Here is a 17,777-nt window from a genome sequence, read left to right on the forward strand (position 1 = left end):
TACTGACTCTCCCATTGGCAGATAGAATATGTGGTCTTATTATGTCTGCAGGTCCCCAGGACTTTTCCTTGGCATAAGAAGTGAGTATGGTATAGTAAGGTCCAAGTGACTCCCTGGCCTGACTTGGTTATGTGAATACATGGGTCACATGATGAGGAATCTAGGTCTACAGAAAGGGTCCAGATTAGAAGCAACCGATACCAATGAAGCATCCTATCCACAAAAGGAAGGTGAGTGCTAGCAGAAATCTCTCACCATACTGCCATCTGGCCAGGGCGGCCGCTGCCAATCCTGTGGCAAAAAGTAGAGCAAGAATCACAGTGATGGCAAGACACAAGGGGTGACAGCTCTTCACAGTAAGGGAACAGATATAGAAAATAGGGACAGTCTATCTGTTCCACCAGACCATCGATTTCTCAAGCTTCTGCTGTGTGTAGATTAGTCAGCGTCTGGAGTGACTGTCCCCAGTCACTGCAGGGCTGCAGTCTCCCAGAGCCTCTGGAGTTGCACATTGCTTCTTCCATATGGTCAGCTTGCACGGCATTGATGAATCAGCTCCCAGTTTCAAGATGCTGGCTTAATTTTGCTGTGGTGAATCCAGAGACCCAGCTCGGTTATCTTTACCTCAGTAGGGGTGGACGGAATGACAGTGAACGGGCCCCTGCAGAGGGATTTTAGGGGTTGGACATTCTACTTCTTCACCCATACAGCATCTCCTGGTTCAAAGGGGTGAGCCTCTGTGGTCAGACTCACAGGTAATCACTCCCTAACCCAGTGGTGTAAGGTGATTAGGGTAGAGCCAAGGGGCTGTATCTCTTGCCTTAGGGTTAGATTGCCTATCTCATTTAGGTCCCCCCCTTATGCCCTTGATAATTGGGAAAGGGCACCCATAAAGATTTCATAAGGGGAGAACCCCATCTGCTTAGTGGTGCTATACCTGATTCTTAACAAGGCATTTGGCAACACCCGGTCCCAGTGTAGGTGGGTTTCCTGGCATAGTTTACTTAATTGTAGCTTCAGGGTTCGGTTCATTCATTTTACCTTCCTGGAGCTCTGGGGTTGGTATGCCGTGTGTAACTTCAAGGTGATCTTTAACCCCTTTGCCACCAGCCGCACCACCTCAGCCATGAACGCTGGCCCATTATCTGATCCCATAGTGATAGGGATCCCAAATCAAGCAATGATTTTTTTTTTTTAAATATGAAATTTATTGTCAAGTTGGTTTCCATACAACACCCAGGGCTCATTTCAACAGGTGCCCTCCTCAGTACCCATCACCCACCCTCCCCTCCCTCCCACCCCCCATTAACCCTCACTTTGTTCACCGTTTTGTTTTTTTTTTATTTTTAAAAAAAAAATTTTTTTTTTTAACGTTTATTTATTTTTGAGACAGAGAGAGACAGAGCATGAATGGGGGAGGGGCAGAGAGAGAGAGAGATACAGAATTGGAAGCAGGCTCCAGGCTCTGAGCCATCAGCCCAGAGCCCTACGCGGGGCTCGAACTCACGGACCGCGAGATCGTGACCTGAGCTGAAGTCGGACGCTTAACCGACTGAGCCACCCAGGCTCCCCTGTTCACCGTTTTTAATAGCCTCTTATGTTTTGGCTCCTTCCCTCTCTAACCTCTTTTTTTTTTTTTTCCTTCCCCTCCCCCATGGTCTTCTGTTAAGTTTCTCAGGATCCACATAAGAGTGAAAACATATGGTATCTGTCTTTCTCTGTATGACGTATTTCGCTTAGCATAACACTCTCCAGTTCCGTTCATGTTGCTACAAAAGGCCATATTTCATTCTTTCTCATTGCCACATAGTATCCCATTGTGTATATAAACCACAGTTTCTTTATCCATTCATCAGTTGATGGACATTTAGGCTCTTTCCATAATTTGACTATTGTTGAAAGTGCTGCTATAAACATTGGGGTACATATGCCCCTATGTATCAGCACTGCTATATCCCTTGGGTAAATTCCTAGCAGTGCTATTGCTGGGTCATAGGGTAGATCTATTTTTAATTTTTTGAGGAACCTCCACACTGGTTTTCCAGAGCAGCTGCACCAGTTTGTATTCCCACCAACAGTGCAAGAGGGTTCCCGTTTCTCCACATCCTCTCCAGCATCTATAGTCTGATTTGTTCATTTTCGCCACTCTGACTGGCATGAGGTGGTATCTGAGTGTGGTTTTGATATGTATTTCCCTGATGAGGAGTGATGTTGAGCATCTTTTCATGTGCCTGTTGGCCATCTGGATGTCTTCTTTAGAGAAGTGTTTATTTATGTTTTCTGCCCATTTCTCCACTGGGTTATTTGATTTTCGGGTATGGAGTTTGGTGAGCTCTTTATAGATTTTGGATACTAGCCCTTTGTCCAATATGTCATTTGCAAATATCTTATCCCATTCTGTTAGTTGCCTTTTAGTTTTGTTGATTGTTTCCTTGGCAGTGCAGAAGCTTTTTATCTTTATGAGGTCCAATAGTTCATTTTTGCTTTTAATTCCCTTGCCTTTGGGGATGTGTCGAGTAAGAGATTGCTACGGCTGAGGTCAGAGAGGTCTTTTCCTGCTTTCTCCTCTAGGGTTTTGATGGTTTCCTGTCTCACATTCAGATCCTTTATCCATTTTGAGTTTATTTTTGTGAATGGTGTCAGAAAGTGGTCTAGTTTCAACCTTCTGCATGTTGCTGTCCAGTTCTCCCAGCACCATTTGTTAAAGAGACTGTCTTTTTTCCATTGGATGTTCTTTCCTGCTTTGTCAAAGATTAGTTGGTCATACCTTTGTGGGTCTAATTCGGAGGTTTCTATTCTATTCCATTGGTCTATGTGTCTTTTTTTGTGCCATTACCATGCTGTTTTGATGATTACAGCTTTGTAGTAGAGGCTAAAGTCTGGGATTGTGATGTCTCCTGCTTTGGTCGTCTTCTTCAATATTACTTTGGCTATTCGGGGTCTTTTGTGGTTCCATACAAATTTTAGGATTGCTTGTCCCTGTGTACCTGACCTATGAAAGCTACATTGGTCATCTGCTGGTTAACTGGTACCTCTGGATCAAAAGGGGGGTAGAGACGAAATGCCTCACATAGTCTGTCTTAAAACTGGCTCGGGCTCTCCTTGGGTCTCTGGAGCACTTCTGATGTTTTACTCATAATTATGGCCTTTTTTCCATAAAAAGGGAAACTAGCGGACCCATCTATTATGATCAGGAAGGCCAGATCTGAGGCCAGTGTGTTTTTGTGTACTGACCCTTTACCACTACAGACTTACTAAATTGGAAGCACCATACTCCCTCCTGTATGGAGAAGCCCCAGGCTGTGATTGAACTAATGCAGTTAGAAGGGCTATTTAGAAGGGCTTCTTGATAACGTCCAGTCCTTGCAAGCCTTCCATCTACACTTGAGTCATTTGGGTCCCATTTGGGGTCCTTCCTGGGGGAGTGAGCCCAAGCATGAGCCTGGGTATCTAGTGTCCCAGCTGGGGCATTCTCCTCTAACCATTTTAGAACCATCTGGGTAATTTGGTGATGCTCCCCCATGTCAAAGAGGGTCAGGAGGAGTTGGCAGCAGTCGATCCATATAGGTTTATGGGTTTGAATTATGGACTGCATTAGTTCAGTCATAGCCTGGGGCTTCTCCGTATAGGAGGGAGTGTGGTACTTCCAACTTAGGAAGTAGTAAAGTACACTAAAACACACTGGCCTCCTTGGATCTGGCCTTCCTGATCATAATAGATGGGTCCCCTATTTTCCCTCAGTGGCATCTGTAGGGCTCCCTGGTGTTGCTGCAGGGTGGGGGGGTATGTCTCTGCTAGCCTGATCTAGTCGCCTTCCGGGAGGGGTGTATGGGGTTAAGACCAGTGGTCCGGGAGAGCTGGTCACATCCAGAGAGGCCAAGGGTGCTAGAGGTGGTGAGGACTCAGGACTAGGGGCAGGTTCTGGTGGGGTTTTGGCAGCCGGGGCAGCTGGAAGTGCAGGTGGCAGTGAGGGGTACAGTGGGGCATATGGTGGTGGGGTCCCCTTAGGCTCTCCTGACAGTGTGGGTTTTTTCAGTTTTTGGCCAGCATATGGAAGAAGCTGTGACACGACCCATCATAACTTTACAGTTCTCTTCAGTACAGACATTTAGCCAAGGCGGCTGGGATAGGACCAGGTCTTGCCAACAGTCAATGTAAGGAAATTGGTCATGGTGGTCTGGATCCCCCGTAACGACCCTGAACACTCAGCCAACTAATTCCTTACCAAGTGAGCCCTCAGAGGGCCAGTCCAATGATGGCCAATGATGGCCAGTCAATTTCACAGAATGTCTGGAGCTTTTCGGGAGTTAATTTCACGCCATATCTCCTGAATATCCCTTTTTGAAATTCCTCAACATATACTCCAGGGGAGTTGATTTACTCTGTTTTCCACTCGTTTCCTCCCCCTAATGGACAACTTCCATGCACAGGAGAGGAAAAAGGGGGAAGGGAGGGACTAATTTGGGAAGGACGCACACTCACTTTGTCTGTTTCTGGCTGCTCGCCTCTCAGAGATACCTCAGGAGCCTCTTAGCATTGGTGGGTCAGTATCAAGCCCTGACCTAGATCAAACTCTTGAGGTTGCCGTGGAACCGCAGATCGGGACCGAACACTCACTTCAGCACGTAGGTCAGGTTGGAAACTTTCTGTTGACTGTCTCATTCACACATAGTCATGCAGTGACTCTAACCTGCCACCCGGCGCCTAGTGCCTTGGAATTGTGGTTTTGTTCCTTAGGGAACTACTCCGGTAACTCTGTGAGGTGATCAGGCTCCCCTTCTGCCTCTTACGGGCAGGTCTACCAAACAAACCCAGTTCTTACCCATCTGACAGGCGGCTCTCCCTGAACTGGCTTCTGGACCTCACCGGGTTCTGTTGTGCATCCAGGGTATTCACCCTAGCATCCTGTTAGGGGCTAGTCTCTTATGGATCAAGTGGTCTGTTGGCATCAGGTGAGGTTGCTTCTCCCACCACTCCAAGGTTTGCACCCTGGTGACAAAAGAGGTGGAAACGCACCGTCTCCAAAACCTGGACTTAAGCCCCCAAGAAATGTAGCAGGATTCTTGCACAGAGGGATGGGACACCAAGGCTTTTCTGTCCAGGAAACAGCTTTATTCATTGTGCCAGCACAGGCTCAGTGAGTTCATACTTGAAAAACTAAGTCCTGAGCACAGCGGGGAGCTGGGGGGGAGGTTGCCTTTTGGACAATTTTTGCTCCTTTGTCTCCATATATGGTAACATACAGTCTGAATGGGCAGTCTACATTACAGAGTCATGAAGAATGTCACACAGGTGCACATAGCCAGGTTACCTTCCCTTGTCTTGAGGTTTTCACCACATTCCTTAAGGAGGGGCTCTACCACAAATTCAGTTTATTTAGTAAAGATAAATGTATAGAGATTTCTTATTTATCTTGTGTTAGTTTGGTAACTTGTCCTTTTAAGGAATTCTTCTCCTCATCCAAGTTGTAAAATTCATTCATAAAGTTTTTCATAATATTCTTTCATTACTCCTTAAAAAATATCTTTAGTATCTATAGTTATCTGCTCTTTCATTTCTGAAATTGGTAATTGTGTTTCTTCTTTTGAAAAGAGTTTTGCTAGTATTAATTGATCAATTTTTGAAGAAAGACTTTTGGCTTTACAATTTTTTTCTCTATGTATGTATGTATGTATGTATGTATGTATTTATTTATTTATTATTATCACTCTGTTATTTTCCTTATTCTGCTTCCTTTATTCTTCCTCCCTGCCACCTTGCATTTAATTAACTTATTTGCCTTTTCTAATTTCTTGATATAGAAACATATAACCTTAATTTTAATCTTTTTCCTCCTATCATGAGCTTTTAATGCACCATTTTGTCTCCATCCCACAAATTTTGATTATATTTTCATTAACATTCAGTTCATACATTTTTTTTTTTTATTTCCCTCTTCATTATTTTTTTTGACTGTTGGGTTATTTAAGTGTGTTGTTTAATTTCCAAATGATGTGGGGAACAAAGGCAAAAGAAAAATTAAATTTTCATTACAACTTGAGCCCATTGACAAATCCTTGAGACAGGCAGAGTGACCTTCCTATAGGAATTCAGCTGCCTTGATGCTAATACTTTTTGCTAAGGGCAAAAAGCAATCTTAGCTTCACATTATCCTGACCTCTAGGATCCTGATAAGTCTTCTTTAACTTATAAAAATTCCTTTGGAAACTTCCTTTATCTCTATTTCCTGAAGATAATTGTTGGCAGTCATCCTTCAAGCATATGGCCCACTGATACGTATCTGTAGGGTCTCATGACTAAGGTTTTAGTAGACAGTAATAAATGACCTTTTCCTTACAATAGCTAGCCCCCTCAAAGTCCTGGAAACCTTGCTTCCCAAATTCCTTAGACTTATGCCATTTCTAATCCCCTCCCAACTTGGAAGTGTATTAGCCACTCCTCACAACCCTGATGCAACCCTTTCTGCCTGGTCCTGTCCCTGTGCTTTAATAAAACCACCTTTTTGCACTGAAGACATCTCAAGAATTCTTTTTTGATTATTCACTCCCTAACCCCAACATTTCCACATCACCAAATACTTGGATAAATTGTATTGCTTTGCTTTCTATTTTAATTCCTTTGTAGTCTTTGGAATTTCAGTCTTTGGAATTGATTGTGACATACTTTATGGCCCAGTATATAGTTTATTTATAGGGTGAAAATTCTTTACCCATTTGAAAAGGAGCTTTGGTAAATGTCAGGTCAAGATGATCCATAGTGGTGTTCATATTTTCTATAGCCTTACTGATTTCTTTATTTTTGTTTAATTGTTATCCCTATTTAAAGAGTATAAAAATCTCTAACCATGATTGTGGATTTATCTCTTTTGCCCTATCACTCAGTATTTGCTTCATGTGTTTTGAAGCTCTATTCTTAGCTGTATACACAGTTTGGATGGTTATGTCCTGATGAATTCACCCTCTCTCATTATAAAGTCTTTCAGGTTACTGTGTGTGATTTAATTTCTCTTTCAGATTAAAGAAATTTCTTCAGCATTTCTTGTCATACAGATTTATTCCTAGTGAGGTTCCTTTATTTGAAAATAACCAGTTTTATTCCTTTTTTTGGTCAGCTTTATTGAGGTATATAATTGACAAATAAAATTGTATTATACTTAAAGTATACAACATAATGATTTGATATTATATACATTGAGATATATACATTCAACAATTATAGTTGATCTACACATCTATCATTTCACGTATTTACCCTTTTTTGTTTTATTTATTTGGTGAAAATGCTTCAGTTCTATTCTCTCAGCAAATTTGTTATATACAATATGGTGTTACCAGGTATAGTCACTATTAGATCCTTAGACTTTATTTGTAACTGAAAGTTTGTATCCTTTTACCGGCTTTTCCCCGTTTTCCCTTACTCCACAACCCCTAACAATCATCATTCTACTGTTTCTATGAGTTAGCCTTAAAAAAAAAAAAAAAAAAAAGTTTTTATTTTTTACTTATTTTTTTAGGTTCCACATTTTTTTAGTGATACCATGTAATATTTGTCTTTCTCTGAATGCCTTATTTCACTAAGCGTAATGTTCTCTAGTTTTATCCATCTTACACGAATGACAAGATTCCCTTCTTTTTAAAGGCTAAATAATAATCCATTGTATGTGTATGTTACATTTTCTTTTATTCATTCATCCATCCATTGACATTTATGTTGTTTCCATATCTTGGCTATTGTGAATAATGAATGCTGCAGTGAACATGAGAATACATATATCTCCCTGAGATAATGATTTTATTTCATTAGGCTATATATTCAGAAGTGGGATTGCTGCATCATATGAAAGTTTCTTTAAAAAATTTTTTTTTTCTTCATTAAACATTGTTTTAATGGGTTTCAAAATTTCTACAGATTTTTGGTCAAGTTCTTTCCATCAAAAAGTACTGAATTTAGAGGTGCTGGGTGGCTCAGTGGGTGAAGTTGTGTGACTTAGGCTCAGGTCATGATTTCATGGCTCATGCCTTTGAGTCCCGCATCAGGCTGTCTGCTGTCAACACAGAGCCTGCTTTGGATCCTGTCTCCCACTCTCTGCTCCTCCCTCTCCCGCCCCCCCCCTTCCCCGTCTCTCTCAAAAATAAACATTAAAAATTTTTTTTCTTTTAGTACTGAATTTAAGGGGTGCCTGGAGTGGCTCAGTTGGTTAAATGTCCAACTCTTGATTTTGGCTCAGGCCATGATCTCATGGTTTATGAGATGGAGCCTCGTGTTGGGCTCTGCACTGTCAGTATAAACTCTCTCTCTCTTCCTCTCAAAATAAATAATGAAAACATTAAAAAAAAATAATGAATTTAAAAACTAATAATTTAAAACTGCCATATATACACACTGCCCCCACCCACATGCCAAATGGTTCAGATTATTCTCCTTTCCTTCTTAAGGTTTTCTCTGCATTATTATTGTTAACTAGTCTTTTACTATTAAACTTAAATGAACTGAGACAAATAGTACTGAGACTGTTCTTCCACCACTGATTAAGATTGGGGTGGCAGGTATTAGGGATAATATCCATTTAGATTTTTGACCTTCCTGAGAAGATTTGGTGACCTTGCCTGCTCCAGCAGTCTTCTTGTCCATGCTTTGATGACACCCACAGCAACTGTCTGTCACGTCATGAACAGCAACATGACCCCTAAGAGGATAGTCAGAGGAGCCCTCAACACATGTGAACCTGCCAGGAACCATATCAACAATGACAGGATCCGCATTTCAAGAGTAACTTCTGGCTACTTTTCAAAATGATGATCAATCTTTTCTCTCATCTCAGCAAACTTGCAAGCACAGACACAAACCAGCATTGATTTGGCCTGGAGGGCTCAGGTTAATCACTTGAGCCATGAAGCCGGTCGCTTCTGTTGATGGGTCATTTTGCTGTTACCAGCCATGTTACTTCGATCAACATCTCTGGCAGACAAATTCTTTACATTGAAGCCCACATTGTCCCTAGGAAGAGCTTCACTCAAGAGTCAGTTGTAATGTTGACTGGAACAAAGGTGACCATCATGCTGGGTTTGAGAGTCTCCCTTCAGTCCAAAGACACAGAACCAATACCACCAATTTCGTAGATGTCCTGGAGGAGGGTCAGATGCAAGGGTTTGTCAGTTGGATGAGTTGGGTGTAGGATACAATTTAGAGCTTTAAGCAGCATCGCTCCACTGTCATTACCATCTTTAAGAATTATTTTCCATCCCTTGAACCAAGGCATGTTGTTCTCATTCCAACCAGAAAGTGGCACAAATGCTACTGTGTCAGGGTTGTAGCCAATTTTCTTAATGTAGGTGCTGACTTATTTAATTTCCTCATATCTCTTTTGGCTGTAGAGTGGCTTAATGGTATCCATTTTGTTAATACCAATAATTAGTTGTTTCAGACTCAGTGTGTAAGCCAGAGGGACATGCTCATGTGTCTTCCTGTTGCGGGATCATTTGAGAGAGTCTCCAAGGATCCTTGAGACATTTCATGGTACAACTTAGTAAGTTCATTCAAGTAGCATGGGCATAGGACCTGTGGGCAGAAAGAGTTGTACTTTTCTGTATGAGGCTAGTGCTTATATGCTTAGGGATCATGGGGGAGGGGACACGGAGGGAGTATTAGATCATAAATGTTTTCTTCGAATTTCTACTTGTAAAACTACTTTCCCAAGATTTCTTGGGTGCTTAATTATAGGTGAGATTTACAAGCATTCATTATACCTTTTAAGAATATAGCAACCAGCATGTATTTGATCCTTATCAGAACTATGCAGGTTAGAGGTCAGCATTCTAGGCTAAAGATGAACATTTTTCTGCTTCTATCCCTCATCATTCCCATTCTTGAAGATACTTGCTTCAAATTCATAAACACCATCAACAACAACCAGGACAGCATAGTCTGATGTGTGCCTATAATCATATATTTATATATACACACATACACATACATATATATTTATCAAGTCTCTGTGTGTTGGGGCACCAATGATGGTCACATAACACTTGCTGGTCTCAAATTTCCACAGAGATATCAGTGGTGATACCATACTCACATTCAATTTTCAGTTCATCCAAGATCCAGGCATACTTGAAAGAGCTCTTTCTCATCTCAGCAGGTTTCTTCTCAAATATTGTAATGGTTCTTATATTGATCCCACCACATTTGTAGATAAGATTGCCAAGGGTGGTAAACGTGCCCAAATCTACATGTCTAATGATAATGGTGTTGGATTGAGCCTTTTCCTTATCCATTTTGGCTTAGATTTAGCAGTGGTTTCATGACACCCTCTGTTCTGGTGGCAAACCTATTGTGAAAAACTATTTTTAATTTCTTGAGGACCCTCCTTGCTATTTTCCATAGTGGCTGTACCAATTTCCATTTCCACCAGCAGTATATAAGTGCTTTTGTTTTGTCTACAGCTAACATTGTTAATCTCTTTTTTATTAGAAGAATTTTTTTTAATGTTTATTTTTGAGAGAGTAAGCAGGGAATGGCATGAGAGAGAATCCCAAGCAGGCTCTATGCTGTCAGCACAGAGACGAGTGTGGGGCTGGAACTAATGAACTGTGAGATCATGACCTGAGCTACAATCAAGAGTTAGACGCCCAACTGAGTGAGCCACCCAGGTGCCCCAAGAATTTTTTAAGTTTAAGAGAATGACAGAAAGAGAGAAAGAGAATCCCAAACAGGTTCCACATTGTCAGCACAGAGCCTGATGCGGGGCTCAAACCCCTGAACATATCAGCTCATCAACTTCAGCTCAGGTCATGATCTCACTGCTCGTGAGTTCAAGCCCTACATTGGGCTCTGTGCTGACAACTCAGAGCCTGGAGCCTGCTTTCAATTCTGTGTCTCCTCTCTCTGCCCCTCCCCCACTCACGCTCTGTCTCTTTCTCTCAAAAATAAATAAACGTTAAAAATAAACCTTCATTCATTATATAGTTTCTATTGATCTATGTTCATGTTCATTGTTTCTTCAACTATCTTTTGTTCAACTCATCAGTGTATTTTTCATTTCATATATTGTACCTAGAATTTCGATTTCAGTTTTGCTATTTTGAATATCCATACATTCATTCATTATGATAATATGTTCTTTAATAGTTTATTTGTTATAAACTCTTTCAGATTCTTGTTTACTAATTTGGATTTGGCTCATTTTGTTTCTATTGTCTGCTTTGTTACTTGACTAGGGGCTATGTATTTTTCACTTTTTTTAAATGGGTCCAATCATTTTTATTGTATCCTAGGTATGTGGATAATACATTTTAAGACTTTGGATTCTTTTGTATTCTTCTGAAGAGCATTGGCTTTTTAAAAATTTTTCATTAAAGAATATTTTTTAACAGACATTGTTAATTTGATTAGATTCAGATTTCAAAATCTTGTCTCTCCTGTAGTGGGCAGCAATTGAAATCACTGCTTCTTTCATTCTTTAAGCTGTTGCTGTCTACTGTGCTATTTGGAGTCTCTCACGTACCGTTCAGGGGTCAGCCCAGGGTTTCAGTAATGTTTTTCTGCCTCTGTGGCTCCATCTGCTCCAGGACTTTGTTCCTCTCTTTCTAGTTACTGTTAGCTCAAATCTCCATCCTCCTACTCCTCAAGCCATAGGACTGTGGCTTTATGATTTTGTTTAGCTCCCTGTGCTAGTAAACTGGGAAGTTCTCTCAGATGAAAACTGAGTATCTAATATCTGTGTATTGAGTGATTTTTAAATTCTCTGAAATATCCTAGCAAAATACTGTAAACTTTGTATGCCTCTTTAAACTTATCTGAAGAATTTTTTAAATGTTTACTTACTAATTTTGAGAGAGCAAGAGCGCGCACACACACGTACATTCGGTGGTGGGGGAGGGGGGGATGGAGGAGCAGAGAGAGATAGAGACAGAGGCAGAGAAACCCAGGCAGGCTCCATGCTCAGTGCAGAGCCCAACCTGAGGCTTGATCTGCCAACAGTGAGATCAATGACCTGAGCTGAAATCAAGAGTCAGACACTTAATCGACTGAGCCACCCAGATACCCCCTGAAGAAATTTTTTGTTATCTTTTTTTTAACACTTTTTTAATTAAAAAAATATGTTAGTTAATATATAGTGTATTAATGATTTCAAGAATAGAATTTAGTTATTCATCACTTACATGTAACACCAAATGTTCATCCCAACAAATGCCCTCCTTCATGGTAATCGCCCATTTAGCTCATCCTTCCACACAACACCCCTCAAGCAAACCTCAGTTTGTTCTCTCTACTTAAGAGTCCCTTATGGTTTGTCTCCCTCTCTGTTTTTATCTTATTTTTCCTTCCCTTCCCCTCTGTTTTATTTTTTTAAGTTCCACATATGAGTGAAATCATATGATATTTATCTTTCTGTGATAGACTTATTTCACTTAGCATAATATACTCTGGTTCCATCCATGTTGTTGCAAATGGCAAGATTTCATTCTTCTTGATTGCTAATATTCCATTATATGTATACACACTACATCTTCATTATCCAGTTATTAGTCGATGTACCTTTGGGCTCTTTCCATACTCTGGCTATTGTTGATAGTGCTGCCATAAACACTGGGGTGCATGTGCCCCTTCGAATCAGCAGTCTTGTGTCGGGTAAATACCTAGTAGTGCAATTGCTGAGTCATAGGTAGTTCTATTTTTAAGTTTTTGAGGAACCTCCATACTGTTTTCTAGAGTGGTTGTACCAGTTTACTTTCCCACCAGCAGTGCAAAAGGGTTCCTCTTTCTCTGCATCCTCACCAACATCAATTATCACCTGAGTTGTTAATTTTAGCCATTCTGACAGGTGTGTGGTAGTATCTCATTGTGGTTTTGATTTGTATTTCCCTGATGATGAGTGATGTTGGACATCTTTTCATGTGTCTGTTAGCCATCTGGATGTCTTCTTTGAAAAAGTGTCTATTCATGTCTTATGCCCATTTGTTCACTTGATTATTTGTTTTTTTGTGTGTTGAGTTTGAAAAGTTCTTTATAGATTTTGGATACTAACCCTTTAACTGATATGTCATTTGCAAATATCTTCTCCCATTTTTAGTTTTGCTGATTGTTTACTGTGCAGAAACTTTTTACTTTGATGAGGCCCCAATAGTTCATTTTGCTTTTGTTTCTTGCCTCTGGAGACATATCAACTAAGAACTTGCTGCGGTCGAGGTCAAAGAGGTTGTTGCCTGTTTTCTCTTCTAGGATTTTGATGGCTTCCTGTCTTACATTTAGGTCTTTCATCCATTTTGAGTTTATTTTTTTGTATGGTATAAGAAAGTGGTCCAGGTTCATTCTTTTTTAAATTTTTTTTTTTTTTAACTTTTTTAAATTTATTTTTGAGACAGGGAGAGACAGAGCATGAACAGGGGAGGGTCAGAGAGAGGGAGACACAGAATCTGAAACAGGCTCCAGGCTCTGAGCGGTCAGCACAGAGCCTGACGCGGGACTCGAACTCACAGACCGCGAGATCATGACCTGAGCCGAAGTCGGCCGCTTAACCGACTGAGCCACCCAGGCGCCCCATCATTCTTCTCTGCATGTTGCTGTTCAGTTTTCCCAACACCATTTGCTGAAGAGACTGACTTTTTTCCATTGGATATTCTTTCTTGCTTTGTCAAAGATTAGTTGGCCATACATTGGAACATTTCTGGATTCTCTGTTCTGTTCCACTGATCTATGTGTCTGTTTTTGTGCCAGTACTCTCCTGTCTTAATGATTACTGCTTTGTAATACAGCTTGGAAGTCCAGAATTGTGATGCCTCCAGCTTTGGTTTTCTTTTTCAGGATTGCTTTGGCTATTCAGGCTCTTTTCTGGTTCCATACAAATTTTAAAATTGTTTATTTAGCTCTGTGAAGACTGCTGGTGTTATTTTGATAGAGATTGCATTGAATGTGCTGATTGTTTTGGGTAGTATCGACATTTTAACAATATTTGTTCTTCCAATCCATGAGTATGGAATTTTTTCCACTTTCTTGTGTCTTCTTCTTCAGTTTCTTTCATAAGCTTTGTATAGGTTTCAGTTTATAGATTTTCACCTCTTTTGTTAGGCTTATTCCTAGGTATTTTATGGTGTTTGGTGCAATTTTAAATGGAATCAATTCCTTGATTTCTCTTTCTGTTGCTTTATTATCGGTGTATCAATTTCTGCTTGTTGTTTTTATGTCCTTCGACTTTCCTGAATTCATGTATCAGTTCTAGCAGTTTTTTGATGTAGTGGAGTATCATGTCATCTGCGAAGAGTGAAAGTTTGACTTTCTGCTTGCCGAGTTGGATGCATTTTATTTTTTTTAAATTTATTTTTATTTATTATTATTATTATTATTTATTTATTTTTTTGTCTGATTGCTGAGGCTAGGACTTCCAACACTATGTTGATTAACAGTGGTGAGAGTGGGCATCACTGTCTTGTTCTTGGCTTTAGAGGGAAAGCTCAGTTTTTTCCCAATGAGGATGATATTAGTTGTGAATTTTTCATATATGGCCTTCATGATTTTGAGGTATGTTCCTTCTCTCCCTACTTTCTTGAGGGTTTTTATAAAGAAAGGATGCTGTATTTTGTCATGCTTTCTCTGCATCTGTTGAGAGTATCATGAGGTTCTTATCCTTTCTTTTTTTAATGTGATGTATCACATTGATTGATTTGCAGATATTGAACCAGCCCTGCATCCCAGGAATAAATCCCATTTAATTGTGGTGAATAATTCTTTTAATGTATTGTTGGATCCCATTTGCTAGTATCTTGTTAAGAATTTTTGCATCCATGTTCATCAGGGAAATTGGTCTGTAGTTCACCTTTTTTGTAGGGTCTTTGGTTTTGGAATCAAGGTAATGCTGGACTCGTAGAATCAGTTTTGAAGTTTTCCTTCCATTTATATTTCTTGGAACAACCTCAAAAGAGTAGGTGTTAACTCTTCTTTGAATATTTGGTAGGATTCCCCTGAAAAGTCATCTGGCCCTGGACTGTTGTTTGTTGGGAGATTTTTGATTACTGATGCAGTTTCTTTACTGGTTATGGGTCTGTTCAAATTTTCTATTTCTTTCTGTTTCAGTTTCGGTAGTTTATATGTTTCTAGGAATTTGTTAATTTCTTACAGATTTGTTCATTTCTTCCAGAATTTTTCAGTGTATAATTGTTCATAATATTCTCTTATTGTTTGTGTTTCTGCAGTGTTTGTTGTGATCTCCTCTTTCTTTCGTGATTTTATTTATTTGGGTACTTTTTTTTTTTATCAGTCTGACTGGGGGTTTATCAATTTTATTAATTCTTTCAAAGAACCAACTCCTGGTTTCATTGTTCTGTTGTTTTAATATCTGTATCATTGATTTCTGCTCTGATGTCTATTATTTTCCTTCTTGTGCTGGTTTTGGGCTTTATTTGCTGGGTTTTGTTGTTTTTTTTTTTTTCCCAGCTGTTAGGTTGTGAACTTGAGACCTTTCTTGCTTCTTTAGGAAGACCTGGATTGCTATATACTTCCCTCTTATGCCTTTGCTGCATCCCAGAAGTTTTAGATTGTCGTGTGTTCATTTTCATTGGCTTCCATGTACTTTTTAATTTCCTCTTTAGTTTCTTGGTTAACCCATTCGTTCTTTAGTAGGATGTTCTTTAATCTCCAAGTATTCATGGTCTTTCTTGTGGTTGATTTCCAGTTTTATAGCATTATGGTCTCAAAATATGCAAGGTATGATCTTGATCTTTTTGTACTTGTTGAGCATTGATTTATAACCTAGTATGTGATCTATTCTGGAGAATGTTTCAAGTGCACTCAAGAAAAATGTGTATTCTGCTTTAGGATGAAATGTTCTGAATATATCTGTTCAGTTCATCTGGTCCAGTGTGTCATTCAAAGCCATTCTTTCCTTGTTGATTTTCTGCTTACATGATCGGTCCATTGTTGTAAGTGGGGTGTTGAAGTCCCCTACTATTATGGTATTATTATCAATGAGTTATTTTATGTTTGTGATTAATTGACTTACATATTTGGGTTCTTTCATGTTGGAAGCCTAAATACTTACAATTGTTAGATCTTTTTGGTGGATAGACCTCTTAATTATGATAGAATGCCCTTCTTCATCTCTTGTTGCAGTCTTTATTTTAAAATTTAGATTGTCTGATGTAATCCGGCCTTCTTTTGATGACCATTGTCATGATAGATGGTTCTCCATCCCCTTACTTTCAATCTGCTGGTGTCTTTAGGTGTCCTAGTTCCTTTCCATTTCCATACAATTTCCTGATCAGCTTGTCAATTTCTGCAAAAAAGCCAGCTGAGAATTTAATAGGGATTGAATTTTATTTACAGATCAAGTTGAGTATTGTCATCTTAACAGTATTAAGCCTTCCTGTCCATATGTTTCCATTTATTTAGCTTTTGAATCTTTTTCAATATTATATTGTGGTTTTCAAAGTACTAGTTTTGCATTTTTGTAAAATGTATTACTGAGTATTTTATTCTTTGTGAAGGTGTTGTATACAAGTGTCCTTTAAACTTTTAAAAGATTTTTGCATGGATATACCTAATATACATGTCTATATACCCAGTAGGTATATAGACTATGTCTCTATACCCAATAGGTTATATAGACTATGTCTCTTTACTTTACCCCTTGTATTTCTTCTCTTTGTCCTATTTTAATTCCAGTGTTCCACTGATACCATGAAACATTCAGAAAACATTCAGAATTTATGTGATTTCTTTCAGCAGTCATATGATAATATTTATTTTGTGAGATATGTATGACAAGCATTGGTTGTATAGAGTTGGTTAAACATCTTGTGTTTTCAAAGAGGAGATGTAAACATGATATCTAAGATTTAACGCAGTGAATATTAGAATTATGTATCAGAAGCATTGTAGAGGATCAGGGAGACTATTTTAGATTGACCTTGAAATATTGGTAAGGGTTTAGCAAACTTGGAAAGACTTTCTGTTTAGTCAAAATAAGATAAATCATGAAGGCATAAAAGTTCTTGACGGTTCATAAAAGGTGACTGGGCTTATATAGTTAGTATCAAATGAAGGAAATGATTGAGAGTGAAGTAGGAAATACAGAATAGTTGTGACAGGTTTTAATAAAATGGTAAGGATTTTGTGGGCACTGGAGACTTCTGAGTAGTGGAGTGTCATGGAAGATTTTTTAAAATCTGGGATGATGGGGCGCCTGGGTGGCTCAGTCAGTTAAGCGTCCGACTTCGGCTCAGGTCACGATCTCGCGGTCCGTGAGTTCGAGCCCCGCGTCAGGCTCTGGGCTGATGGCTCAGAGCCTGGAGCCTGTTTCCGATTCTGTGTCTCCCTCTCTCTCTGCCCCTCCCCCGTTCATGCTCTGTCTCTCTCTCTCTCAAAAATAAATAAACGTTAAAAAAAAAAAAATTTAAAATCTGGGATGATGTTGATTAGATCTGTATTTTAGCAGGTGTTTGCTGAGAGTGGATTGTAGTGGAGAAGTAATCGGGGCTGAGTAACCAGTTAGAAGTCTGTTAAATATCCAGGGAGAGAAGATGAATTTTTTTAAAAAATTTTTTAATGTTTCTTTTTTTTTTAAACAGGATTTTTCTTTATTTAAAAAAAAAATTATGTTTATTTTTGAGAGAGAGACAGAGACAGAGAGACAGAACATGAGTGGGGTTGGGGCAGAAATAGAGGGAGACACAGAATCCGAAGCAGGCTGCAGACCACAGCTGTCAGCATAGAACCTGACCCATGGACTGTGAGATCATGACCTGAGCCGAAATCGGATGCTTAACCAACTGAGCCACCCA

General features: G+C 39.5%; 1 protein-coding gene and 1 pseudogene across 3 annotated transcripts in view; one reads left to right on the top strand and one right to left on the bottom strand.

Annotated features, from left to right (window-relative positions):
* The window catches only part of EXOC2 (exocyst complex component 2), a 280,017-nt gene that overhangs the window by 38,816 nt on the left and 223,424 nt on the right, over positions 1-17,777 (top strand). The window lies entirely within an intron of this gene.
* Positions 3,728-10,277, bottom strand: LOC128777788 (elongation factor 1-alpha 1-like; annotated as a pseudogene).

Source organism: Panthera pardus, unplaced genomic scaffold (genome assembly GCF_024362965.1).
Source record: "Panthera pardus isolate Hobbes unplaced genomic scaffold, ASM2436296v1 HiC_scaffold_17, whole genome shotgun sequence".
NCBI lineage: Eukaryota > Metazoa > Chordata > Mammalia > Carnivora > Felidae > Panthera > Panthera pardus.